Source organism: Paroedura picta, chromosome 6 (genome assembly GCF_049243985.1).
Source record: "Paroedura picta isolate Pp20150507F chromosome 6, Ppicta_v3.0, whole genome shotgun sequence".
NCBI lineage: Eukaryota > Metazoa > Chordata > Lepidosauria > Squamata > Gekkonidae > Paroedura > Paroedura picta.
The window spans coordinates 124716778-124743706 of record NC_135374.1 but is presented as its reverse complement, the minus strand read 5'-3'; the positions used below and the strand labels follow the sequence as shown (position 1 = coordinate 124743706).

The following is a 26929-nucleotide window of genomic DNA, read 5'->3' as shown; positions in this document are numbered from 1 at the left end:
CATATCTGAAGCAAAAAGACGGAGGGCAGAAGAATCCTCCAGAGACCAAACTCCTGAGACATTTCATGGGCAGCCAAAAGAGCTTTGATAAGACTGGCATGATTTCCCCAGAGGCTCCTGTACCTCCCAAGGTGAATTGTTAGTTACAATCCTGAAATAAATGGGCACTGGCGTTGCTACAAGTTGACCACAGAGCTCCTCGCATGGTACGGAAGGGGAAGGTAGGACTGGTTCTTCTCTCTTATACTGATTAATTAAGTAGAAACAAATTAGCTTGTATTAAACATTTGGTATATTATTGGTGACAGTTCACTGTGAAATTAGATAAGATTATTCCATGTTCAATGTTTGTACCGATTCAATGAGTGTATGTGAACTGATTTATTTCATAAAGATTATTCATTTAAAATCTATACATGCACAACGGAGATGAGCAGGAAAGCTTGAGTAATCTTGGTTTTGCCCGAGAATGTGTATATTCCTATATCTAGATATGTATTTAAGGAATCAGTTGATTTTAAATTGTAGTTGATTTTAATGTTTTATTTTCATTTGGTAACTCACTTCAAGAATCAGCATTGCAAAGCAAGTCATAAATATTCTAAATGTATATATTCACACTCATACATAGCAAGCAGGTTTTATTCAAATCTGTATTATAAAAAAAACCCGACAACCCTCTCCATATATCAATTTTTCCCAAGGTGATATTTTAAATTGGACTCACTGTGCATTTGTATTTCAATATGTTCGTGTGATTCTATTTTAGGACAGGAGAAATTGCCCACAATACTGAAATCCTACCTGAGTCAGGAACATTTTCCTCACACGTGTGGCCCTGAACAAGTCCTCCACATCCCAAGATACTTCCAAATTACTCCTCCCCTGTTTCCATATGGCAGTTTCCCCAATTTTTTGCAGCGACAGGTGGTGACAGAAGGAGATCTGCTTGGAGTCTGAACGCACCTCTGTTTTATGAGGGTGACATTGCCTAGATGACATTTTGGCATCTCGCATTGGCCGTCATGCTGCTTAAATTCCCTGGTGTCTGGGGACTGACACCTGAACTGTGTGTGATGGGAAGAAAATCACCACCATGCTAGGAGATTCTCGTGTGTGGGGGAGCTCCACAGATGGCATTGTGTCACAAAATGTCACCTTTCTGCAGTTGCCACAATAAATGTTGATGGCCAGATGCTGGATTCAAAATGGCGCATTGCGTCTCATGAATTTTCATCGAAGTTGGTAGAAATGTTGGGCTGTTCTGCTTCAAATCAGGGTATCCCACTTACGGCCTGCTATTCTACTCCACAACAGAATCTGGAGATCTCTGGACTTTCACGCAAAAAAAGTCTGTGATGTATTTTCCAGAGTTTTCTCCTTACTGCATAAGAGTTCAGTTGGTCCCTATTCAATTTGATTTACGGCCTAAGGAAATGCATTTATTGGTATAAATGTTGTGTGAGTGTAATGGACATCACTTTCAAACTCATGTGTTCAGGATTTCAGCCTCGAAGCCCAATCCTAAACAGCATTTACAGGGACACTGATGCCACTGATCATACTGGGGGGTTTCAGTCTAAGTAAATATGCTTTGAATTGTAAAACACACCACTGGGGATAATTTCCAAGGCAACTGGGTTGTGACTTTCATTTGAAGTAAGATCATCCATTTCATCCATGTCATCAGTTGTTTGTCATCTGCTTTGCATATCTTAAATAAATTGGGCATGATCTAACCAAACTGAAACATATTTAAGCCCCATTTATTTCAGTGGGTAAATTGGGTGTCCTGCTGACTGGATTCACCAGGACTTGTTCTAGCAGGATCATTGCCATTTTCTTGTAAGAATGAAAGCAGATCTATCTCCCAGATTTAGCAAGACTCAGAATATTGAGATCATTAAATATCTCATCCAATCTTACCATGAACTGGAATATAGGGTTGAAATACAGAATTCACGTTTGGCCATTGTTAACAGAGTCCTTTCCTATCTGGATGGATTTCATCATTCATTTCAGCAGATATCTCCAGGTACCTCCCAGGATGCAGTTCTAGAACTATGCCTTCCATCAAGGCAAATGACCAAGCTATTTTGTACATCAAAGTACACATGTCATTCTAGATTTATGTACTCACGTGGTCAACATGAACTGGAAATTGTTTTTCTCATACTGGGGAACCTCAAATGAAGCCTATCACAATCAGATTGGGATTTACACTTGGCCCTTATAACATATGGGATAAGATTAGGCCATTTTACAGCATACTTTTAATTGTGAAGTCATGTCTCTTTCAACTAATTGATAGGTCAACTCAATGAAATGCATATTACCATATTATGGTGTTTTATATGTAGTAGCATATGGTGAAAGTGGGACAATGATGAAAGCTGACAGGAAGATAGTTGATGTGTTTGGATTGTCATGTTGGAGGAACCTTGTATGGATTTCATGGATAGCCAGCAAGACACATCTGTGGGCTTGAGGTCATATCAAGACTGAACACCCCCCCAGAAGCTAAAATGACGAAACTCAGACTACTGTCCTTTGCTCACATGATGAGAAGACAAGAGCCACTGAAAAAGACAGGAACCCTAGGAAAAGCTGAAGGCAGCAGGACAAGAGGAAGATCCAAGATAAGATGTATGGACAGCCAAGGAAGACAAGGCCCTCTGCTCACAATAGGATGTTTGGGGGATATTAATTCACAGGGTGGCCTCAAGTTGGAAGCAACTTGGCAGCCGATAGCTTGGTACGATTTATTGTTTGTATGATTTATTGTTGAACGAGTCTTATCATAGATCTGTCCTGTTTTTGTTCTACATTGGTTGGAAGTTTTTTTTTTTTAAGTGAAGAACACTCAGAGGTTGATTTCACCAGGGTAGCCAGCTATTCATTAGAAAAATATATTTATAGCCCTCTCCCAACGCACACATTTATTAATTTAGTCACACATTTTTGCTGTTGCTTGCTAAACAAGCATTGGAATGGTATTGAATGCCTATCAGTGAACTCCCAGATGGCCTCCAACTTGAATTCCATCCAATATCCTAAGCCTCCTACCAAAATAACTGTTTATGATCTTGAAGCTGTTTATTTCCTATGTCTTAAAAATAAACAAGTACCCTGAAAGCTCCACTTTGGCGCCAAGGTTACTTCATCATATAAACAGCCTTTATATCTGCTGACACCTGAAGCTGTCATTTAGGGAGGGGTGTGTTACATTTTAGTATTTGGTTTGTTAAATTTATAACCTTCCTTTCACTTTTAACTTGCGCTTTCTCCAAGGAATTCAGAAGAACAGATACGGTAGGGTTGATAGGCAGCGGTTTTTGTGCATGCATGTGTGTGTGTGCGTGCGCGCTTGGATAAACCCACCTTTCAAAATCAAGTGCATCCAGGATTCTGCACTGAAACCACCTGGCTGTAGCCCTGCAGCCTTGTCTCCGTGGCAAGCTGGGGTTCCTGCACCGGAAAACTGGGGGCTGAACAAGGTCTCCCAAGATAGGTCTTGCCCTGCCTTTGCTTGTCAACAGCCCTGCCCTTTGGGCTGAATGGAAGGCCCAAGGAAGGATCCATTCATCCCTGAGGCTGTTGCTGCACAGGGAACAGATTCAGACATTAGGCTGGCTCCAGACTAAACCTTGCATCTGTGAAAACTTGCATCTTCCTCCCCACTCACCCCAGTGCAGCCCACTAGAGTTGTCAGGTCCCCCCAGGCTAACAGCAGGGGGTGAGTAGATAGGGGTGCCAGATCCAGGCGGGGAAATTCAGAGACTGGAGGATGGAGCCTGGAGTGGAGGAATCTCAGTGGCGTGCAATGCCCTGCCGTTCACTCTCCAAAACATCCATTTTCTCCAGTGAACTTATCTCTGTAGCTTGGAGACGAGTTCTATAATTCTGGGGGATCCCCAGGTCATACCTGAAGGCTGGCATCCCTGCAACCCACTGATCACCCGAAAACATTTCTCCTGGGAGGAATACCTGGAGAGAGGGTCTGCAGCAGGAAAAGGGAATCAGAGGCTAATGGCAAGTCAGTCTTTGCAATCAACCCACCATCTCTTTCTACAGACCTAGTTTTCACCTGGGCTTCTCAAAATCAAGGAGGTGTTGGGTGGGGGAGATGGTTGAGGACCAGGAAGTGAGGACTGAAGGAAGAACGGGCAGGGCTGGAGCAAGGAGGGTGGCTGAGGTCAGAGAAAAAAAGAGGTGATGCTCCCAACACCCAGAAAATGTTAAGCACTTTTAGTTCCTAACACACAAAAGAGGAAGAGGAAGGGAAAAGTGTTTGTAACCTTCTTAGGGACTCTGAGTTCTGAAAAAAATGAGGTATAAAACTCCAGTTCTCCTATTGATTCTTTAAAAAGAAAAGCAGTGCAATTGTCACAACTTTCTGCCTATTTTATGCCATCTCTTTATCATTTCTACATCTCATTATTGTGTGTGTTTTTTAAAAAGATATGTGAATGTATGATCACTCATGGAGAGGCATTTTCATAGTTCCTGAAAGCAATCGCAATTTTTCTGGTTAAATTTTAAACAGACAATAGAGATTAATCTACAGTCTTTGTCATAACAAGTTTGCTCAAATTTACAGTCAGACTCCTTTTTCACTATTATTATTTGCTTTCCTAAATCTTCAAAGTGTTGCTTGATATTTTGTCAAAAAAAAATATTACAGAATACAAAAGAAATTTCAAACTTTGCATTTGAAAGAAAAGCCGGTGTCAGTCAATGGAGAATGTCGTTTTCTGCCTTGACATTTAGGCTGGATTAATAATTCCACATCTCCCCATCCAGTGTGAAGATCTCTCTCTGGAGTTCTGATGAGAGATGGTCACAGGGTGGAAGGGATCACAGAGTACCTACTGGCCCTCTATGGGGCTTCTGGGCTCCCTTTCTGAGACCCAACACATTTTAATCACAGCCGCCTCTTTGTTGTAACTCCCGGGGATGGAGCATCCTTTTGCTCGATGCCTTTGAACAAGTTCTGTAAAGTCTTTGTGAAACCCGACTCTCGTGTTTGTCTAATCCCTTTTAAAAATGGATTTTTAAATCCAGTCAAAGGAGGCCAAATCAATCGGCAGCCTGTGCCAGGAGTAGCATGAGATTATAATCCAGGGGTAGTCAAACTGCGGCCCTCCAGATGTCCATGGACTACAATTCCCAGAAGCCCCTGCCAGCATTCGCTGGCAGGGGCTTCTGGGAATTGTAGTCCATGGACATCTGGAGGGCCGCAGTTTGACTACCCCTGTCTATTCCAAACATCACGTTGGGGTTCCCTCCCCGTGTTCTGCCCTCTCCAAGGGCGGGGGGAGGTTTCAGGGGCAAAGCACAGGCAAGGAAAGAGTTCATTGTCCCGGACTTCATTGAACATTGACCTGAACACATGAAGCTGCCGTATACCCCTGGTCCGTCCACGTCACTATTGTCTACCCAGACTGTAAGCAGCTCTTCGGGGTCTCAGGCAGTAGTCTTTCACTTCACGGGAGATGTCAGGGGCCTTCTGCAACCAAAGTGGATGCTCGGCCACTGAGCTACAGCCCCTCCCTGAGCTGACTGCTCCCACATGAAATTAGGCAGAACTGGGCGGTTACTCTCCGGTCTACTTTTAACAGGCTTTTGCGGAAGAGATTGCAGCCTCCTGATGGATTTACAAAACCAAAGAAGTTTATTTGCTCCGGTCCATAACGCCCCCTCAGGCTGCTCCCACTTCTCTCAGTGACACAGAAGCAAAGTCAATGCACGTTAGCTGATGCTTCCTCCTCTGCATATGTTGGCTGCACCATTGCATCTCCCTCCCTCTGAGCCCCAGGACAGAGTCTTCACTGTGGACATGAGAAGACACTGCCACAGAGTCATGCCCCAGACCCTATTCTGAGCTGAGGTCCCTCCCCAGAGTTTCTCCAGTCACTGAAGACGAATGGCCTGTCTGCTAGTCTGAGCCATGTTGACACTTGCTACCTTAATGGTGGTTGCCAATTCAAAACAGATCCATAGATTCCAACCATCATCGTGCCCTACAGAAGAACTCTGCCTTTCCCAGGTGTCCTTGGATGGGCACTGCAGAGTCCAACTGACCTGACCCTGACTCAGATTTCTCACGTAGGGATGCGACTGGCTCTACATAAGGAACGGGCTCTGGCATTTCTTGTCCCATGCCAGGGTCAGAAATGACTGCATGCTTTACCAGGCATGTTTTTATCACACCATCTGCATTGGGCATCTTGAAAACGGCAGGCGTGTGTCAAGTGCCATCAAGATGCAGCTGACTTCTGGTGGCTTCCAAGGCAGGTGAGAAGCAGAGGCGGTTTGGTGTTGCCTTCCTCTTCAGAGTCTTCCTTGGTGGCCTTCCATCAAAATACATGATGAGCTCTCTCTCTCTCTCTCTCTCTCATTATAGGACTGTGTGATCCAGGCCAAATGAGGTACTTCCATTGATTTGAGAGGTGTGGGAGGGAGACACAGAGAGAGAGACAGAGAGATTGAGAGAGACAGAGACAGCGAGACAGAGACAGAGAGAGACAGAGATGTGCTTAATGCTCCCCTGGATTTTACTTGGACTGGTTCATGCCCATTTATGAGTGTTTCTGCTTACAAATTGCTGCTTTGGGATTCCACATGTACCCTAATGAGAGCGAAGTTTCCTCCAGGAATCTCCCTCTCCCTGGGACATCGAAGTCTTCTCAGGTACCTGGCAACCAGTTGGAACAAGTCACCAGAGAATGGAACGTTGACATGCCCTGGGGCCTTGGTCCTCTGGTTACGATAGCCAAGTGGTTCTAATTGGTAGATGGCATCCCATTTCAAAACCTTCTTCCGCATATCCTTGTAATGAAGCTTCTGTGTGTGTGTGTGTGCACGTGTGTGTGTGCATGTGTGTGTTAATTGCCCTCAAGTTGCCTCTAACTTCTGGCAACTCTATGAATGAAGGACCTCCAAAACGTCCTCTCCTTTACCACCGGGCTGAAGTCTTGCCAACTGGGAGCCGTGGATGGAGTCATTGATGGAGCCAATCCATCCCCTGCTGGGTCCTACTCTTTTCCTGCTGCCTTCCACTTTTCCTGGCATAGAATCATAGAATCATAGAATCATAGAATCATAGAATCATAGAATCATAGAATCATAGAATCATAGAATCATAGAATCATAGAATCATAGAATCATAGAATCATAGAATCATAGAATCATAGAATCATAGAATCATAGAATCATAGAATCATAGAATCATAGAGTTGGGACCTCCTGGATCTTCTGGTCCTGCACTTTGCAAGACACTCACAACCCTCTCGCTCATCCCCTGTCACTTGCCACCCCCTTGAACCTTCACAGAATCAGCCTCTCCGTCAGATGGCTCTCCAGCCTGTGTTTGTCTTTCTGAGCAACGTTGGTCTTCTCAGAATGTGCCAGAAGCATGAAAGCCTCAGTCTGGTCATTTTAGCTTCCAGGGAAAGTTCAGGCTTGGTTTGATCTGGAACCCACTTATTAGTCTCCTTGGCAGTCCACGGTCATCATAAAACTCTCCTCCAAGACCACAGTTCAAAGGAATCAATTTTCTTCCTGTCAGCTTTCTTGATTAGCAATGGAGGCTCCATCTGCACCCGATTTGCTCCATCGGCAAACCATCCTTGGCTCTGCACACTTCTGAAGTCCCTTCAGGTTCACTCCTCGTGAGGAGACGGTTTCATCTTCAGATCCCTTCTGTTTGTGGAGCCTGGCCCCTCCTGCCGTATTGAGTGATAAGTGCCTGTGAACAATCAGCGGCCTCTCTTTTTAAAGGTGTCTGCTGCTGGCTTGTCTGGAACAATCAGATTGCATGCATTTCCCAGCTTGTAACTCTCCGATCCATTTATTTCTGAGAGAATCTCATTAATGTCAAAATGCTGTTCCAGCTGTTCAATATATGTAAGACAGTCTTCTCTGGCATTGTCAGATCCCTCATTCCTGCCCCCAAGTAAATTTGTTTTGTAGTACTGAGGCCTAGGTCAATTTGTAGCCACAAAGCTGCCAGTAAGAAAGTAAGCTGTATCTCTTAATATGGATCGGGATATCTTATAAGAAAACCAGTGACCCCTCCCCCTCCACCACATACCTGTGCCCCCACCCCGGCAAAGATGGAAAAATGCCTGGCTGGCTACCTTCTTGACCTGAGCCTCCAATGTCAGCGAGGCATCCAAGGTCATTCCCAAGTTCCTGGCCTGGGACAAGATGGCCAGTTGCGTCCCTGCCAAGGTGGGTAGGCGCACTTCCAGCCCTGCCCCCTATAACACAAGCACAGGACCTCCGTCTTGGAGGGGTTGAGTTTCAGGCAACTCTGCTCAAGCCATCCAGCCATGGCTTCCGAACGTCTGGCAAATGGTTTGGGGGAGAGTCCGGGCGACCATCCATCAGGAGATACAGCTGGGTGTCATCTGCATACTGATGACAACCCAAGCCGTAGCTCTGTACCATCTGGGCCAGATGTTAAACATAAACATAAAGATGTTAAACAAGGTGGGGGAAAGAACTCAGGCATGCGGGACCCCACATGGGAGCTGAACAGGTCTCAATAACAGGTCTCAATAACTCCTCCCCCACTGCCACCCTCTGGGTCCGGTTTAGGAGAAAGGAGCGTATCCAGCATAAGGCTGTGCTCCGTAACGCCGTCCCGGTGAGGCGGCTAGCCAGTGGTTCATGGTCAACCACGTCGAACATGGCCGACAGATCTAACAGATCTAACAGAATTTACACAGCAGACTGCCCTGATCCAGCTGGCGATGGAGGTCATCTGTCGGGGCGACTAACACTGTCTCCACCCCGTGGCCAGGATGGAAACCAGACTGGTATGGATCAAGCGCCGAAGTTTCCTCCAGGAATCTCCCTCTCCCTGGGACATCGAAGTCTTCTCGGGTACCTGGTGACCAGTTGGAACAAGTCACCAGAGAATGGAACGTTGACATGCCCTGGGGCCTTGGTCCTCTGGTTACGATAGCCAAGTGGTTCTACTTGGTAGACGGCATACTGAGAGGAAGCATGCCCAGCTTTCATTGTCCGGAGCGAACAGGAAATGGATTGAAGAAAAGGAAATGCAAACTGCTTGAGTGAAGCTAACCATTGGATGATCCGTATATACAAGTTGCCCATCTGCGTATTTGTTATAGAAGCAACAGCCCTGATAAAGAAGTTCTAATGTGGTTTGGGGATCATAACAAATCTTCCTCCCTTTAATTCAGCTTCCTGGCATGTGTTCTTCCCCATTCTTCTTGTGTTCCAGATGAGGATAAAGCACAGTAGGAGCACTCATCAGGGTTTTGTAAACCACAGTAATCTTCCTGTATTTGCAGAGGGGTCTAGAGACAACATCAAACAATGTTATGTAGGTAGGTGATCAGTGGTATCTCCCCCTCCCTTCCTTTGAGAAGATAAAAATGACATAGATAAAAGGAGCGTCTCCTTTAGAAGCCAGGACTCAAGTAATTTCAGGTGGAAGTCCACAAAAAAAATATCGTAAGTATTGTTGAGATGATGAATCGCCTCAGAAGCATAATCTATTTATCTGCATGTTCTTGTGCTTCCTTTGAAGTCCTGTATTTTAGGAAATAATATATATTATAGTCCTTTGAAATAAGATCACTTTTCCTTTGAGATCACTGTACTGATTGCTTCTTTCTTTCTTTCTCTCTCTCTCTCATACAGACATATTGTTTTCTCCCTCCAATTATATTTGAAGCTCTGTTTTTACTGAGTATAAATTAGATCATGTTTCATCTTTTGTGACGTACAGCCAACCTAGTCCTCCATGAGATACTAAAGACATGCACTGTGACCCTTCGGCCTGTAGCTAGACAATTTGGAAAGCGATTAATAACTAACATATCTAACAGTATTTTGTTTGTTAACATGAGAAGGGCCACTGACACAGATGGATATGGCGACATACAGCCCTGTTTCTGTTTCTGTTGGTGCCTCTGTGTAGGAAGCTGCACTCTAGTGATTTCAGCTTTGGCACACCTTTCTAATGGGCTCAAGCACTTCTCAAGATCTTCAGCAGGTAAGGTTGCCAGCTGTAGGTTGCAAAATACCGTATATACTCGCATATAAGCTGAGTTTTCCAGCACAGTTTTTAGCACTTAAAAGACCTCCTTGGCTTAACAGCCTGCCCCCAGCTAGACAATCACAGCATTGCATTTGCAACCTTGCATTTGCAACCTAAGCTCTTTGCAAGTGACCTAGTTGCTCCCAGTTAACCTTTGTCTTCTGCAAACATCTTTAAAAATAAGCTCTTTGCAACTGAGCTAATTGCTCCCAGCTAACCATTGCCTTCTGCAAATATCTTGAAACCTGAGTTTACCCATTGCATTGCATTTGCAACCTGAGCTCATTGCACGTGACCTAGTTGCTCCCAGTTAACCTTTGCCTCTGCATAGATCTTCTGCAAAGATCTTCTGCAAAGATCCTCTGCAAAGATCTTAAAAAATAAGCTCTTTGTAAGTGAGCTAATTTCTCCCAGCTAACCATTGCCTTCTACAAATATCTTGAAAGTTGAGCTTACTCTGGCAGGACATCAATAGTTTGACTGAGGGATTCTTATATTTCCTCCCTTCTTTTCCTAATCACTTGTTCCAAACTATTATTTTGGTTTCTGTGGGTGGGGTGGGGTGGGTTTGGGGGGAGCTTTGGGATTTACTGTTTCTTCTAGTGTTTCTTCTTTTATCTGAGGGGCAGCATTGTTTGCCTTTTCTTCTTGGGGTTGTGTTTTTTTTTAAGTTGATTTCTACAGTTCTTTCTTTCACTTTTCAGTTTTACAGTTCTTTATTTCAGTGTTTTGTTCTGGGGGGCACTGTAGCCCCCAGTTTGGTAGCTGTTGTACTTGTTGTAGTAGGTTGCCAACTTTGGGGTCATTTATAAGATTACTTTTATGGACCTTTGATACTAATAGACCTAAAATATATGACTTAAAATATAAAATATAAGGTATATAAATGATAAGAATTAGATAGTGGGTTGAAGACCTTGTTTGTATCCCTGGAAAAAAAAAACAATTCAGAAATAATTTTACTGAGGAAGTAAAATACGAAAACGAGGTTTTATACCCAGGAACTAATTCTGAATAAAGCTTCTTGTCATCACCAGCTTGGAATTTCTTTCTGTTTATTCATCTTCGGCTGATGGGTTGTCTCTGCTTGTACCACCTGGAGGTTGGCAACCACTCAATTTGAGTCCGGGATCACAAGGAACAAGAAGATTTGCAGCATTTCAAAGTTAATTCTCCCTTTGTAAAATAACAGCTATTGCATAAGCATAAGCACATTACCCTGCCCCTCCCAGCAAATAAAGTTTTTCAGTTTAAGACTCCTGGGAGAAAATACATTCAGAATCAGAATCAAACAAAGAGACCACCAAGGGTCATCCAGTCAAGCCCTCCAGCTTCTCAAGGACTTAATAATCACCAACTCCTCACAGCAGGGCCAGTTTCTACATGTAACATATTTAGTATGTGCTATGGACCCCACACTTGCAGGGGCCCCACATGGTGCCTTCTCCCCCACCCCATAGATCAGGATTGTAGCCTTTCTCCTCCCTCATTTCCCCTCTTTACGGACACTCAAAGTGACACCCCTTCCCATTGTGGGAGGGCCTCTCCACCCCCAGTCTGACTGCTCCCACCACCATTGTACCCTGCTAGGGCCCCGCAAACCCTTAAACTGGCTCTGGTGCTACGGGTCTCACAAATATTTAAACCACTCCTCCCTGAGAGGCGCTCAGCCAGTCTCCTCCTAAACTCTTCCAACAAAGGAGATGCCCCAACCCTCCAAGGCAGCCTAGTCCATCTATGAACTGCCCTCACCATCCCTGCCATTTGAACGCATGACCCCCAGTCCTGGGCAGAGTCTGCACTTACTTTGTTTATTCCATTGTCAATCCTGTTGAATTCAGATCACTTTGAACTTGGGTCTTCCTCTACCCCCCCCCCCCCCCATTGAAACAGGAAAGTCTTCTGCACGTGGTTAGGGAGGCTCAGAAGGTGAGGGGGCAAATGGAGACTCTTTCTTTGTTTTCTTGAAGCGGGGGAGAGGATCCAAGAAGTCAGAGGAGGGAGGAAAAAATCCTTTCTTTTCTTGAAGGGGGGGGGGGACGAGGAAGGCACAAAAAAAAACATCCAAGGCCGACAGAAGTTGAGAGAACTTAGGGGCTTCTCCTTTAAGGTAGGCTTGTCACATGACCACCTGTAGCCAATCACGGGTCCTCAACCACGGAGGAGAGCCCAGATTCAAAACAATGAGATTTTCTGAATATATTCAGGATTAAAAGCACTCTAAGATATCACACAATAAAAGTAGGGTCACTCCGGATCAATCCTTCTTGCTGCAGAAGGAAAATTAAAATCGCCCAAAATCCAAACGGAAATGCCATTCTGTGTAGAGAGCAGGGACTGAATCGATCTGGGGTTGGAATAAAAGCTCTGTGCAGTTTACACCCTGGTCCCTAAAGCTTCAATAAACAAGTTGCCCCCTCTTCAAGGGGTCTACCTTTGACGTAGTCCACCTCTCCTAACATCCCTTGCCCTCCTCCTCTCCAAGCCACACATCCCCAACTCTCTCAGCTTCTCCTCGTAAGGCAGGGATTCTAACCTCTCAGCTATCCTAGTGACCCTTCTCTGAACACACTCCAGCTTGTCAGCATCCCTCCTGAACTGTGGCATCCAGAACTGGACACAAGATTCCAAATGAGGCCTATGCCATGAGGAATGGAGAGGTATCATCACTTCCCTTGCTCTAGATTCTCTGCTCCTAGCAATGCAGCCTAAGATCACGTTAGCCTTCTTAGCTGCCATATTGCACAGTTGGCTCCTGTTCAGCTTATGACACACCAGAAATCCTGCATCCCTTTCACATGTACTACCATCAAGCCAGGTATCCCCCATCTTATATTTATGTATCACATTTTTATCACCCAAATGTAATACTTTACCCTAGCCATTTTGTTGGCTATGGCCCATTTTTCCAACCTTTCCAGATCTCCTTAAATGGCCGTCATTTCCTCTGGGGAATTAGGCAGCCCATCCGGTTTACATGCAGTATGGATCAGGTGAAGCAGCAGGACAGAGTTAGAGTCCAGGGGCACCTTTAAGTTCAACAAAGTTTTATTCATGGTAGGAGCTATGGACACAACTTTGAATAAGCTTCAGCTCTCTGAAGAAGGGTGCATGCACACAAAAGCTTACACCAGGGGTAGTCAACCTTTGGCCCTCCAGATGTCCATGGGCTACAATGTCCATGAGCTCATGGGAATTGTAGTCCATGGACATCTGGAGGGCCGCAGTTTGACTAACACCTTGAATAAAACTGTGTTGGTCTTAAAAATACTACCAGACTCAAAGTTTCTCCTGCTGAGAGAAAATGTTTTTCTTAAGACATATGCTTGAAATTGAAGGGAAAACATAATGTTTGGCTAATGAATTGCGGTAGAAGGGAAGAAGATGGCAGGTCTCCTGGTGTGTGCAAACACAAAATGGTGACTTCAGGAAGTAGAGCCTATGACAAAATGGCCACCAGGAGGCGTGGGACCGATGATGAAACTTGAGAGTTTAAAGTTATGCATGGCTCCCGTGGGAACTCTTCAATACTTCTTGCTGGAGCTCTGTTTAATAGGAGACCTTATAAAAGGAACATATTTTTTAAAATGCATACAGGGAGCTTTGCTCCCAGATCTTTGTGCGGCAACAGCAGCAGCTGCTGCTAAAGCACCTTTTTAAAAAATCCACACAACCAATCAGAAGCCACAATGAACAAAACTTGGCCACACCCCTTTTCTAAAAAGCATTTGACAAGCAGCAGGAAAGGTGAAGGTGGGCACCATGATGGGGACTCGTGATCCAGCCTGTGGGCGATTTTTCCTTTAAATTAGACCTTTTTTTGAGAGATGAGAAACTTTCTGCGGTCCCCCTGCAAAAGCAGTCTAGAACTGAAGCCCTTTCCGCCCAGAAGGAAGGTGATCTGCTTTTGTGTGAGCACAATTTGATTTAGGTGAAAGGCGCATGGGCCGTGATTAATCCTACTTTCATAAAAAATTCATCAAAGAGGTAGGAGCTTTACATGCTAATTCTCTCCCCCCCCCTCCCTACACACACAATATGGATCAGTCTGCTTTAACGTCTTAAAAAATAGTGAGTGGTGTTTAGTTTTGATTCCTGTTCTTCAGAGCAGAGACTGGGAAAGATTTACACATCTCTGCAGTGAAATGCTCAAAAACACCTACAGCCTGGATCAAACAGGCGTCGTAGTTTATATGCCTGAGCTTCCTTCCGGGCAGACTCACTGAGGGCAGTGATCACAGAATGTCCCCACTACCACCTGGACGGGAGTATTCCCCTCCCTGCAACGGAGTGTAGAATACTCTGAAAAGATGGCACATATATTTTCAAAATAAACACACATGGTTTTGAGGGATCAAGGTGAGTAGCCATGCTAATCTGTCTGTAAGCAGTAAAAAGTAAAAAGTAAAAAGTAAAAAGTAAAAAGTAAAAAGTAAAAAGTAAAAAGTAAAAAGTAATAATAATAATAATAATAATAATAATAATAATAATAATAATAATAATAATAATAATAATAATAAAGCAAGAGTCCAGGAGTACCTTCAAGACTATCTGGGAAACTGAGCAGTAAGTCATAAGGGCTCGTTCCCTGCCACAGATTTTAAGGTCTTGAAGGTACTCCTGGAATCTTGGTTTGAAGAATGTTCACATTCGGTTTTTTAATGAAAGGCTCCTAGCAATGTCTACAAAAATGTCTTGACAATTTGTAATATTTTGTTCATCTCTAAAATCACAACAGCTGTAGACTAACTGCGGCCCTCCAGATGTCCATGGACTACAATTCCCATGAGCCCCTGCCAGCAGTTGACCCAAATTCTTTTGACCCAAATTCTAGTTGTTGAGGAATGGGTTCCAAGATCAAGCAGCCGGTGCCCCCTAAAAGGTGACCCAACAGGGGAAAACAGCAAAGTTGTGTGCCTTGTGACAGACCAGGTGCTCTGCAGGGTTTCCAACCTCCAGGTGGTGGTTGGAGATCTCCTTGGATTGCAACAGGTGGTAGAGGTCAGTTCTCCTAGAGAAATGGCTCCTTTGGAAGCATTAAGGCTCCCCTCCCCAAACCCCACCCTCCTTTGGCTCTACCTTCAATATTTCCAGGTGTTTCCTAAACTAGAGTTGGCAACCAGGGCTTTACCCCTCACACATCCTTGGCAGGTCTCCTGCCACATGAAGCTTGAGAGATGCCAGAACCTCTTTGGTACCCGTGTCTTTCTCCCTAAGCAGTCTCAGATTTCCGTTTTAACATCACCTTTTCACACACAGAAGTGATATGTTGGGAGAGGGACATTCCTGGGTCTCAAATGTGTCAGCAAAGTCTAAATATGCAGCAAAGCTGAGCGCAAACAGCTTAAGAATAAATTGGCTTATTAAAGGATAGAGCAAACTTTATAGGGAACAGGAGAGAGAGCAGCCTGTCCGTCTAACCTGGCGGGGAGAGAGGAAGAGGGAGCCAACCCTTCTCTGAAGGGAAGCCAATCAGGAGGCAGGAAGGGACCGCTTTGGAACGGGGGGGGGGGAGGTCCCTCCCCTTCCCATGCTGGCTTGCTGATCCCTTTACGGCCCCTGCGGGATGTTTCTATATTTATGCACAGGAGCTCTTGCACATTCCAACCAAATGTGGAACATCAGAAGCAACCCTAAGTTCGTCCGAGCCTTTGCGGTGCGGTGCTAACATGCCACAGCCTTGTAACTTCTGTGCTGATGTGGAGGAGGTTGTAAGGGAACATGCACTAAGTAGTCAGGGGTTTTTAAAAAATTATCTAAGCCTTTCTTTTCAAATATTACTACATACGGAAAAATCACCGAGATGATAAAGAATTTAAATCCTATTAGGCAAATCAGGCTCCACTCCCCCTCCCAATAATTTGACATGAAAGCCTCTTTGTTAGCAACTTGCATATCATGTTCACTATTTAAGAGGGAGGTCGGGGGGGGGGGTGGTAGAGAGGAGAGAGATAGAGGAAGAAAGCGCCGGCATGAAAGGCACCTTCTCCTAATGAAAGTCAAGGACAAGCCGCAAAAAGGACTAGAGATTCAAAGAAGTACGTGATCTGTGGATAGGAGGCTATGCAGGTCTGCCATTAACCTCCGATTCATACCAGTTTAATAGAGTTTGCAAATTGAGATGCTGAACGTCAACTCTTAGGTAGCCACTCTTAAGCTATTTTTTATGTACTACCACTACTACTACATTGCCTGTTACATACATGTGCAAGTGGAAGTGCCAGCAAACAGCTACTGCTTCAAGATTAAGTTCTGGGAGCACTACATCTGCCCCAATAGGAATGCCCCCTTAATGTATAATAGAATCCAAGTCTACTGGCCAGGTCAGCATGTCGAGAGACATTGTGGTCCCCAACCTCTGGTCTGGGGACCAGTACCAGTCCGAAGATAAGTCGGTACCGGGCCGCGGCTTATCCTCGTCCTCCTCCCTGGATGCTGCCTTGGGGGCTGCCCGCCACTCTGCTGCCGGCTCACCATTAATGCTCTCCAGCGGCCACCATGGCTGGGGCTTCCCCTCGGTGTGGCACTGCACAGATGCTGCTGGCAGCGCCCCCCAGTGGGTGGCGGGAAGTCAGGGGGGAAAGCAAGTGGAGCAGGGGCTCAGGCGGTAAAATTGTCAAGTGTTGACCGGTCCCCGTGATAAAAATATTGGGGACCACTGGAGAGACAGACCATACAGCTCCCAGCACTTGAAGGGGTGCAACTGACACTGGCCCCTACTGTCAAGAGCTAGGGTGTGATTTTGGACCCCTCCTTATCGATGGAGGCCCAAATCAAGAAGACAGCCCACCTGGCATTTTTCCATGTCAAGGCCCACAATCATATCCACCAAAACAGCCGGCTTCAGTGCTGGGAGGAGGAGGAGAAGTCATAAGATTGGCTCCCTGGTAGACGACTCCCCTATCCGGAAATTTTAGAGGGGAACATTTGTATATTCTAATAATTTTAAATGTTTTAGACTTGTATGTTTATTTTACTGTTGTCACCCACCCTGAGTATTTCGGAAGGGTGGGTTATAAACAAACTATTAGTATTAGTATTAGTATTAGTATTAGTATTAGTATTAGTATTAGTATTAGTATTAGTATTAGTATTAGTATTAGTATTAGTATTAGTATTATCATAGAGTCATAGAGTCATAGAATCATAGAGTTGGAAGGGGCCATACAGGCCATCTAGTCCAACCCCCTGCTCAATGCAGGATCAGCCCAGAGCATCCTAAAGCATCCAAGAAAAGTGTGTATCCAACCTTTGCTTGAAGACTGCCAGTGAGGGGGAGCTCACCACCTCCTTAGGCAGCCTATTCCACTGCTGAACTACTCTGACTGAAAATTTTTTTCCCGATCTCTAGCCTATATCGTTGTACTTGAAGTTTAAACCCATTACTGTGTGTCCTCTCCTCTGCAGCCAACAGAAACAGCATCCTGCCCTCCTCCAAGTGACAACCTTTCAAATACTTAAAGAGGGCTATCATGTCCCCTCTCAACCTCCTTTTCTCCAGGCTGAACATTCCCAAGTCCCTCAACCTATCTTCATAGGGCTTGGTCCCTTGGCCCCAGATCATCCTCGTTGCTCTCCTCTGTACCTTTTCAATTTTATCTACGTCCTTCTTGAAGTGAGGCCTCCAGAACTGCACACAGTACTCCAGGTGTGGTCTGACCAGTACCGTATACAATGGGACTATGACATCTTGTGATTTTGATGTGATGCTCCTGTTGATACAGCCCAAAATGACATTTGCCTTTTTTACCGCTGCATCACACTGCCTGCTCATGTTTAGTTTACAATCCACAAGTACCCCAAGGTCTCGTTCACACACAGTGTTACCTAGAAGCGTATCCCCCATCCAGTAGGCATGCTTTTCATTTTTCTGACCCAGATGCTGAACTTTACACTTATCTTTATTAAATTGCATCTTCTTCTCATTTGCCCATTTTTCCATTGTGTTCAGATCTCGTTGAACTCTGTCTCTATCTTCTGGAGTATTTCCCAGTCCTCCCAATATGGTGTCATCTGCAAGCTTGATGAGTAGTCCCTCCACCCCCTCATCTAGATCATTAATAAATATGTTAAAAAGTACCGGGCCGAGCACCGAGCCCTGAGGTACCCCGCTACTCACCTCTCTCCAGTCTGATGAAACACCATTGACAACAACTCTTTGAGTGCGGTTCTCTAACCAATTCCCTATCCACCTAACTATCTGAAAATCCAGATTGCAGTCCTTCAACGTATCCATCAGAACATCATGGGGACATCATCATCATCATCATCATCATCATCATCATCATCATCATCATCATCATCATCATCATCATCATCATCATCATCATCATTATTATTATTATTATTATTATTATTATTATTATTATTATTATTATTATTATTCAGCCAGCTGACACATGCCAGCATCATTCTTCCCCTGATATAATCTGGGTTCCATCTATGCACAGACTTCAGCAAGGGAAGGAGCACAGTGACTATGGTGCCCTTCACTGTTAAGTTGCAGCCAGCTCCCAGAGGGGTTTTAAACAAAGAGGCCTTCAAAGGTTCTTCTGTGCCTTTGTCTCCCTCTTTGTAGGAACCCTGGTCTGCCCCTGTGGTCTCTCGTCCAAGTACCAACCAGAGCCAACCCTGCTTAGCTCATGAGATGTCGCCAGAGCTGGGCATTTCGGTCAGGGCCTACACAGTGGAAAACTGTGTCTCTCTGAGTGTCCTTAAAGGGGTGAAACGGGGGGAGGAGAAAGGCTACAGCCCTGATCTGGGGGGGGAGGCACCACGCGGGGCCCTTGTAAGTGCAGGGCCCGTAGCACATGCTACATGTGCTACATGGAGAAACGAGCCCTGATGTTAGTCTGTTTGTAGCAACAGAAAAGAGCGAGGGTCCAGTAGCACAAAGACTAACACAATGGTGCCAGGGTAGAAGCTTTTGTGGGAGCACCCCCAACCCTTTTATTTTATTTTTTGCATGGCACAGGGAATCCTGTGGCCTTGCCCAGGATTTCATGGGAAGAAGCATGGACCTCATGGGAAGAAGCATGATCCACAGGGCAACGTATGGGACACCAAGGAACAGATGGCAACAAGAGAACATGCCACTAAGATCACAAGTTCAGATAACCCAGTCCAGCTGACTCTGGACTGCACATTCACACATGTAATTTCTTGGTGTGGCAGTTCATTGCAGATGTTTGTATGGGGCATCATTCAATCTCTTCCCTATAGCTTTGAAGGGAAGCTTCCAGAAATGTTTAGGTAGTACATGATCTTCTCCTGGGACTGTGGCCTTTCCAAACTGTAAGGGAAGAATGCATGAAAGTTCTGAGTACATTACTCTTCAGATCAGAGTCCCCATAGAGGTGCCGAGGGGTGCTCTGACACCCACAGAAATCTTTCTCGCTGCTCACATAGTGTTTGTGGTATGTGGATGGGTTTGTAAAGTAAAGGTTTGTAGGGGGTTTGTTTTAATGAGAACCCACCTGTAGCATTGGAGTAGTTACAGTCCCAAGAAGACACGGACACCTGTTTTTACGGAATGTCTTTCCTTAGATACTCTGGATTTGTGGATGAAAGGAACAGTAAGAGCTACACAAAGGCAATGTTTAAACAAAGGATTATCTCAAGCACAAAAAGTAAATCTGAAACGCTCTGAAGTGCCAACATGTTTGAATTATTAACGACTTTGATCTTAAGAGCCCTGGCTTGAGAAACTCCATCGCAAAACCCATTTCATTCCACACCACTCTCCTCACATTCTCTAATAAGTACCAACAGGGGGCACAATTGTAGCTTTGCGGCATTCAGTGGCAAAATTGCTCTTGACCATATTGTTTTATGACTGTATAGCCAACGGTTTCAGTAGAATTACTTCAAGAAAAAGGACAGAGTAAATGTCAAAAAGTAAGCATTTCAGAACTCTGGAGGCCGTGCTACTCAACCATGCCCAGGGAAGCCGGTTCTCTGACTTTGTGCGCAGAAAACCAGTGTCGGACGTAAAAACGTTGATGCTAAAACGGTGGGAGAGGTAACTACAGTCTTTCTGCCCAACTCTCTGTGCTTTTAATCTTACGTGTTTTGGTGGAGAATTCTTAATAGCACCATGATGGGTTCGAAATGAAAGTACTCTGTTATAGTGATGGGTACCTGTAATAAGAGCCAATACAAAAGGTGGGAAGTACTTGGCTCTACGATTAGGCTGCATAATGGTAAACATTCCTCTGTTGGCAATAAAAGGCAGAGCTCTGGTGAATCATTTCATGCGCAGGTTTCTAATTTGATCACAGCTTCATGGCACAGAAGACGTTTACAGCTCTATAACTTGTAAGGCTATGGCAGAGAGAGAGGAAGAGAGAGAGAGAGGGAAAGATATATTGATTTTTTTTAGCTCCGTTCTAATGCAGTGGGTTGCCTATGCTTGAAGGATTCTTTCATATTTCCTGAAATCTTAGTGGTCACCGATATTCCACTTAAAGAGACACTTGAAAGTGAATGCTGAAGGAAATCCTCAAAGGGATTTTGGAAGAAGCCGAGACTGTTTCAGAAATGCTTTCAGATTTGGAGATAGAAGCCCTCTATACAAGTTGCAGAAAATGGGCATACAAGTTGTACATTGAAGGGGTTCCTAATGCATGTGCTCCATGGGACCCACTGACACCTTCTCTGGTGCCCCCACGTGTTTTTACCAGGTGGGTGGAACCATCGACCACTCAAAATCCAATTCCTTTGCCAGCAGCTGTCACCACAGCACAAGGGAGAGAAGCTGGGGCGGCCATTTTGAGGGGGTTCAGCCTCCTGTGGCAGCTGTTTTGTGCCTGTGCTGACCACACTGTGTCAGAATTCCAAAAATGCCTACAGACTCGTAAGGACATAAGAGCCCTGATGGATCAAACCCTCTAGTCCAGCATCCTCTTCCACACAGCGGCCAATCAGTTCCTTTGAAAAGCAAAAGGATATAGAGGCTGAGGCCTTTCCCTGATGTTGCCTCCAGGCTCTGAGATTGAGAGGATAAGTGATCAAAAAGATTGGGGACCTCAGACAAGATACTGAAGAGCTAGGAAAATTCAGGAGAGGATAACTATAATGCTTAAGGGACTGGAGCAGCTTTCTTATATGGAAAGCCTGAAGAGTAGCACTAGCAAACTCCAGGTGCCACACTCCTGAAACAGTCCCGCAAAAAGCAATTCGTTGTAGCGCTTCTAGGGAAATTGGGAAAAGTGGATTCACCCTCCGAAAAGCGCTACACTCTTGCAAACAATCTGCAACAGTAGCGAAAAAGACCTGTGCATTCCCATTGTTGCGGTTGCAGCAAAGTCTCTCTCCTCCGAACTTCCAGCGAAGCGATCGCCATTTTTATTTCTTGGAGCGAGCAGAAAGCAACGAACCAGCGAGGCTTCATTCACCCAGCGAGGCTTCTCCGGCTACAGTCCCTCCACAGAAGTGCTTTAAAGCTCCCCTAAGTCCCCAAGCACAACACAGCCCCGTTTGCCAGTTCCCTTTATTTTCGGCCGAAAACCGTGCAGGGGGGGGGATTTTTCTTTTCACTCGGGGGAGCATGGCAACGATGAATCGCCAGCTTTGTTGCCAGGATTTTGAAGGCATACCCTTAAGGGGGCAGGGCAACTATCACTTTCAGGAATCCATGATTCTGATTGGCCAATGCTGCAGCAGGGAATGCTGACTGACATTGCATAGCGGTTGCTTGGGAAAAAGTGAGTCATCACCACCACGATTTGTATTATATATATATGCTAGGGACCAAGCCCCGGGGGGGGGGGGTTGAAAGAACTCTGCAGATGGCTTCTCCCTACCCCCAGGACCTTGAAAGGCGGCAGGCAGCTTTTTGGGAAATCACCGGCAGGGCAGCTCTCACGTGGCAGGAATCTACAGCCTCCGAGCCTCGGAGGGAAATAGAAAGAGGAGGGGGTGGTCAGGGGTGGTGCTGGACAGACAGGCAAGCTGGTTGTAGGAGGAGGTGCTCTGGGGCAGGACAGCCACCCTGAGTGGGTGTTAAGCGCTGAGTGGCACTCAAGCTATGAGACATATTCCTCCTCCTAGGCCTTACCAGGAATATATTATGTGGCACAGATATGGAATGATTATGATTATACATAATGTATTATCTATTTTAAGCAGTAAACAAAGTCTAGATGTAACAAAGGTTCTCTCCATTAGAATCTTGAGATAGAGATTATAACGTGAGATTGTTAAACTAGAATTAATTAACAAATGCAGGAGAATGGATCCCCCCAATCCGCAGCTCAATAAGGACTCTTATCACAGATGCTGATATCCTTCACCTCTCTGCAGATCTCCTTATTCTAATCCAGCTGATTAAATCTGTACCTCTGCATCCTGACTCCAACTGACCCTTCCTAATGTCGACCGTTCTACTTTCTGACCCAGATATTTATGGCTGGAGGATATGCATTCTTATTTGTATCTCAGGAGTCTAAACGGAGAGGTCTGAATTTGGAGCTACAGCAAAATTCCGTGCTGGGGGTTGTTTGGCAAGGAATCAGAAATAAAATTACCAGCCTTGCAGCATTCGGTCTAGTTCCCTGTTTGCAATTAGGATTGGGCAGGCTGCTTCAGGTGGGAACGGGTGCTTCGGACACCAAAGCGCCCAACCCTATAATATTGTGAGCAGTTCTGGATGCCATATCTCAACAAGGATTTTGGAGAGTTGAAAAAGTGCATGAGAGGATCATTATAAGGGACTGGAGCAGCTTCCTTATGAAGAAAGCCTGAGGGTTGCCAAACTCCAGGTACTGGCTGGAGATCTCTGAGATGTCAACTGATCTGCAAGTGACAGAGAGAGATCAGCCCTCCTGAGGACTATGGCCACTTTGGAAGGTGGGTCTATGACACTGTACTCCAGGGGTAGTCAAACTGCGGCCCTCCAGATGTCCATGGACTACAATTCCCAGAATTCTGGGAATTGTGGTCCATGGACATCTGGAGGGCCACAGTTTGACTACCCCTGCTGTACTCCATTGAAGTCACTCCCCTCCCCAAACCATGCCCTCTTCTGGATCCACCCCTCAAATCTCCAGGTATGAAGCATCTGGAACTTCTTACTTTACAACAACAGTCATCACATTGAGCTTCCACCCTTTCCCATAGTTCGGGAACTAAGAGGCACCCTATAGTGTAAATGAGCAAGTTCACCCAAAAAAGAACTGCTTCTTTGTCAGTCTTCAGGACAACTGGTTTCTTCTTCTCTCATGTAATGAAACAGTATGCTGGATCAGCTCACATTTTTACAGCTATATATATATATTGAAACATGAAACCAGTATTCTGTCCAATATCTCAACAGGGAAAAACTCACAATACCCTTTCAGTTTTCTAAGTATTGAGTGTAAGGAACTAAGCCAATTGACCCAAAATGACAGCACGTTCCTGGAGAAGTATTGATTCCCCTGGCTTGAGGTTACATTTGCAAGCCCTTGATGAAATGTGGCCCAGAGCTTGCACAGAGAGTGCTTTCTGCCGCATCTTCTTTTTTAGTAAAGCTACAAGTTCAAAACCTACAGTGAGAGAATTTGGGGGCACATTCTCTAATGAGCAAATGCCATTCAACAGAAGAAGAAGAAGAAGAAGAAGAAGAAGAAGAGTTGGTTCTTAGATGCCGCTTTTCTATACCTGAAGGAGAGTCTCAAAGTGGGTTATATTCGCCTTCCCATTCCTCTCCCCACAACAGACACCCTGTGAGGTGGGTGAGGCTGAGAGAGCCCTGATATCACTGCTCGGTCAGAACAGCTTTATCAGTGCCATGGCTAGCCCAAGGTCACCCAGCTGGCTGCATGTTGGGGAGGACTGGGGAGTCTAACCCGGCTCGCTCTATTAGAAGTCCGTACTCCTAACCACTACACCAAGCTGGCTCTCATAAGTGTTGATGGACTACCCTAGGCTTCCCCCCCCATCAGTTCTGACCCCCTTCTGCATTGCCTTATTTCCTGATCTCTGCAAACATTTTCGTGCCTTTAGTTTCCGACTTATGCCTCCACCATTTTTTTTCCTGGTTCATTTGAGACTACCTTGACCCTGGTCATTTTCTGGGTGCTGATTTGTGTCGCCTTTCCATTTGTGCATAATGTTGCCATCATTTTCCTTTGTCCCGCCTACTCCCCCCACCCACTTTCCAATGCTTGGACTGTCATCTACATCAAGCCACTCCCTCTCCTCCCAACCCAACCCTGAAGATGAGTGGTTTCATTTTCAATTTTAAAAAATACAACGCCCACGTTGCTAGTATTGATATAACAATACAAGGAACTTAGTTTTTCCATAACATATAGATAACCATAACATTAATTATTAATTAACAATGGAGTGTAACAATGGTAATTATAAATGTGCAAACAGGTCCAGGGGCAGAATGCATTAATTGGTTTCTGGGAGGGAATAGGGGCCCTACAGATGTTGTTGGTTATTGGTTGGTTACGCCTGGCCTCAACCAAATGCCTGGTGGAAGAGCTCCTTTTTGCAGACTCCATCAGGCCCTGATCTCCTCCAGGAGCTCATTCCACCAGGTGGGGGCCAGGACAGAGAATGTTGTGGCCCTGGTTGAGGCCAGGCAGGCTTCTTTAGGGCCAGGGACCATTAGCCAGTGGGTGGTGGTGGAGCGTAGAGCTCTTTGAGGGGCATAGGCAGGAAGGCAGTCCGGTGCACTGGGCCCTGACTGCATATGGCCTTTGGTTCCATTTCAGAAATATGTTTTAAAAAATGGAAGGCGATGCGAAGGGGCAGAAGAGGGAGGCTTTATGCCTTCCTGAAAGATTGCCTGAAAGTTATCTGAAAAGCTGATTCCATCACCAAAGCAAAGGATTACCTGTCGGCGATGAGGTGGTGAAAGTCCTGTCAGAAACGGAGGTGCTTTGACAAGTCACCTTTCCGAAAGAATTAAAGACCTGGTGGCAGCATTTGTTCCATTTCTTCCTTGGTTCTTCAGAGCAGGGTGCCAAGTGCAGCAAGACAAGGGCATTGTGTCTAAAGTTGCATTGGCCCAAGGCTTCCATTCACACCTATCCAAGGCAATGTAGCAAATAAAGGACGAGAAGAAGAATTAGCTTCAATATCACTCAGTTCCTCTAAAGACTCAGCTCAGATTTGGAACAATTGCTTTACAACACGAGACGTTATGTTCCTCATGCAAGTTTAAATTCTGCAGGAGCTGATAGGCCCACCAGAGGAGAGAAATATGGCACGCTGCCATGCTGCTAGCTTAGTCCGAATTCTGATAACAGGGAAATTTGCAAGGTCCTAACAGATGTCTGCTTAAAATGCAAAGGCTCTTGCTTGTGAATCTTATGTAAGGTTCAGCTTCTCTTGTTCTCACAGCGGATTGCGAACAGCCGCTGGCACCCGGCCCAGGTCTCTCGCGCCATGATTCACCTAAGACGATGCAGCACCACCATCTGCCACTGTCTCAGGTAAGGGAACAGGCATGACCAGGTGATGCAGGAGAAAGGGTTAGCATGCTGATGGGAGACGGCTGGCTGGTCCAGGCTTTTGCTCTAAGGGGCCAGCCCTGCTTGTGCATCATCTGCCTCCGCCATCCCAGACTAAGGTGAGGGGGAATGGGTGGTCCCAGGTGAGGGGCCACAGGTGAGGGGAGAAGACACCCAGGCCCCTAATCTGTCTTGCCTTCCTCAGCTGGTCCGGGCTGTGGAAAGAAGAATCTGAGATGACATAAGACGGCAAGAGAATGGAGGGAGGGAGGGGGGACTTAGGGTTGCTGGCTCTGCTTTTGGAATGACCTAGGAGGTGGACCCTGGGGAGGGTAGCGTTTGGATAGGGGAGGGGCCTCAGGAGGGTGCTGTGCCACAGAGCCCAATTTCTACCGGATTGTGAGCTACCGTAAGTGCCTAAAAAGGGAGGCATTTTAAATGTTGACATAAATATCTTAACATATTTGTTAATGTATTTTAAGCTTTATCCAATACTTGGTATGGCCCTATTGATATTACTAAATGAGTCAAAGGACCAAATAAACTGTCTGTCTGTCATTGAAGTCCTTCCTCTCCCCAAAGCAGGCCCTTCCTAGGCTCCACCCCCAAATCTCCAGGAACATCCTACCCTCGAGTTGGCAACCCTAGACTGGACCTCTCTGGACCACTGAGAGCGCCTGGATAAGGCAGGACTTTGCTACCCGGAGAAAGCTAAGAACTGCCGTTGGTCCCTCAGGAAAGGTAGGCTGCAGGGTTTCCTTGCTGAGATTTTGGCTCCTAATCTGAGAGGCAGCAAGAAAGGAGGTGAAACTTGAGGGGATCCATGAAAGTCAGGCAGACACAATGATGAAAAGGGTAGAGACCTGCATTGGACTTACCTGGAAAGAAAGGCAGAAGGCCTGAGAATGCACAAAGTGGCACACCCAGGAGAGAAGCTGGCAGGGCCTAGGGGCTGGGCAGTGAATGCGGAGGCTTGGCAGAGGACACTGAATGGTGTGGTTTGACAGAAATAACTTCCTTGTCCTTGCAAGACAACAAATGTCACACTTTCGATACATGCACACACCAAGTAATACCAAAGGACTCAGTATTTATGTGTACTACAAACAACCACAGCAACACGCAACCACAACGTGCCGTTGGGTTTTACAGCCTGTTTCCCACACCTTAAGAAATCTCAAAGTGGCTTTCAGTCTCTTTTTCTTCCTCTCCGCACAATAGGAACGTTGTGAGGTAGGTTAGGGTGAGAGACCTCTGAGAGAATTGTGATTGGCCCAAGGTTGGTGGAAAAGTAGAGTGGAAGCCAATGCAGGGCTCCAGATTAGAGTCCACTGCTCTTACCCATGACGCCATGTTGGAACTCTAAAGCACCATTCTAAGGCGGCAATCCTGGCAAATCACC

At 45.6% G+C, this 26929-nt stretch overlaps 1 long non-coding RNA gene across 1 annotated transcript; it reads left to right on the top strand.

The window, feature by feature from the left end:
* Positions 1 to 188: 188 nt before the first annotated feature.
* LOC143840814 (uncharacterized) lies at positions 189 to 26219 on the top strand. Its single transcript, XR_013232436.1, has 3 exons — positions 189 to 221; positions 25418 to 25509; positions 26113 to 26219. It is a non-coding gene; the product is annotated as an uncharacterized LOC143840814 (long non-coding RNA).
* The last annotated feature ends 710 nt before the right edge of the window (positions 26220 to 26929 follow it).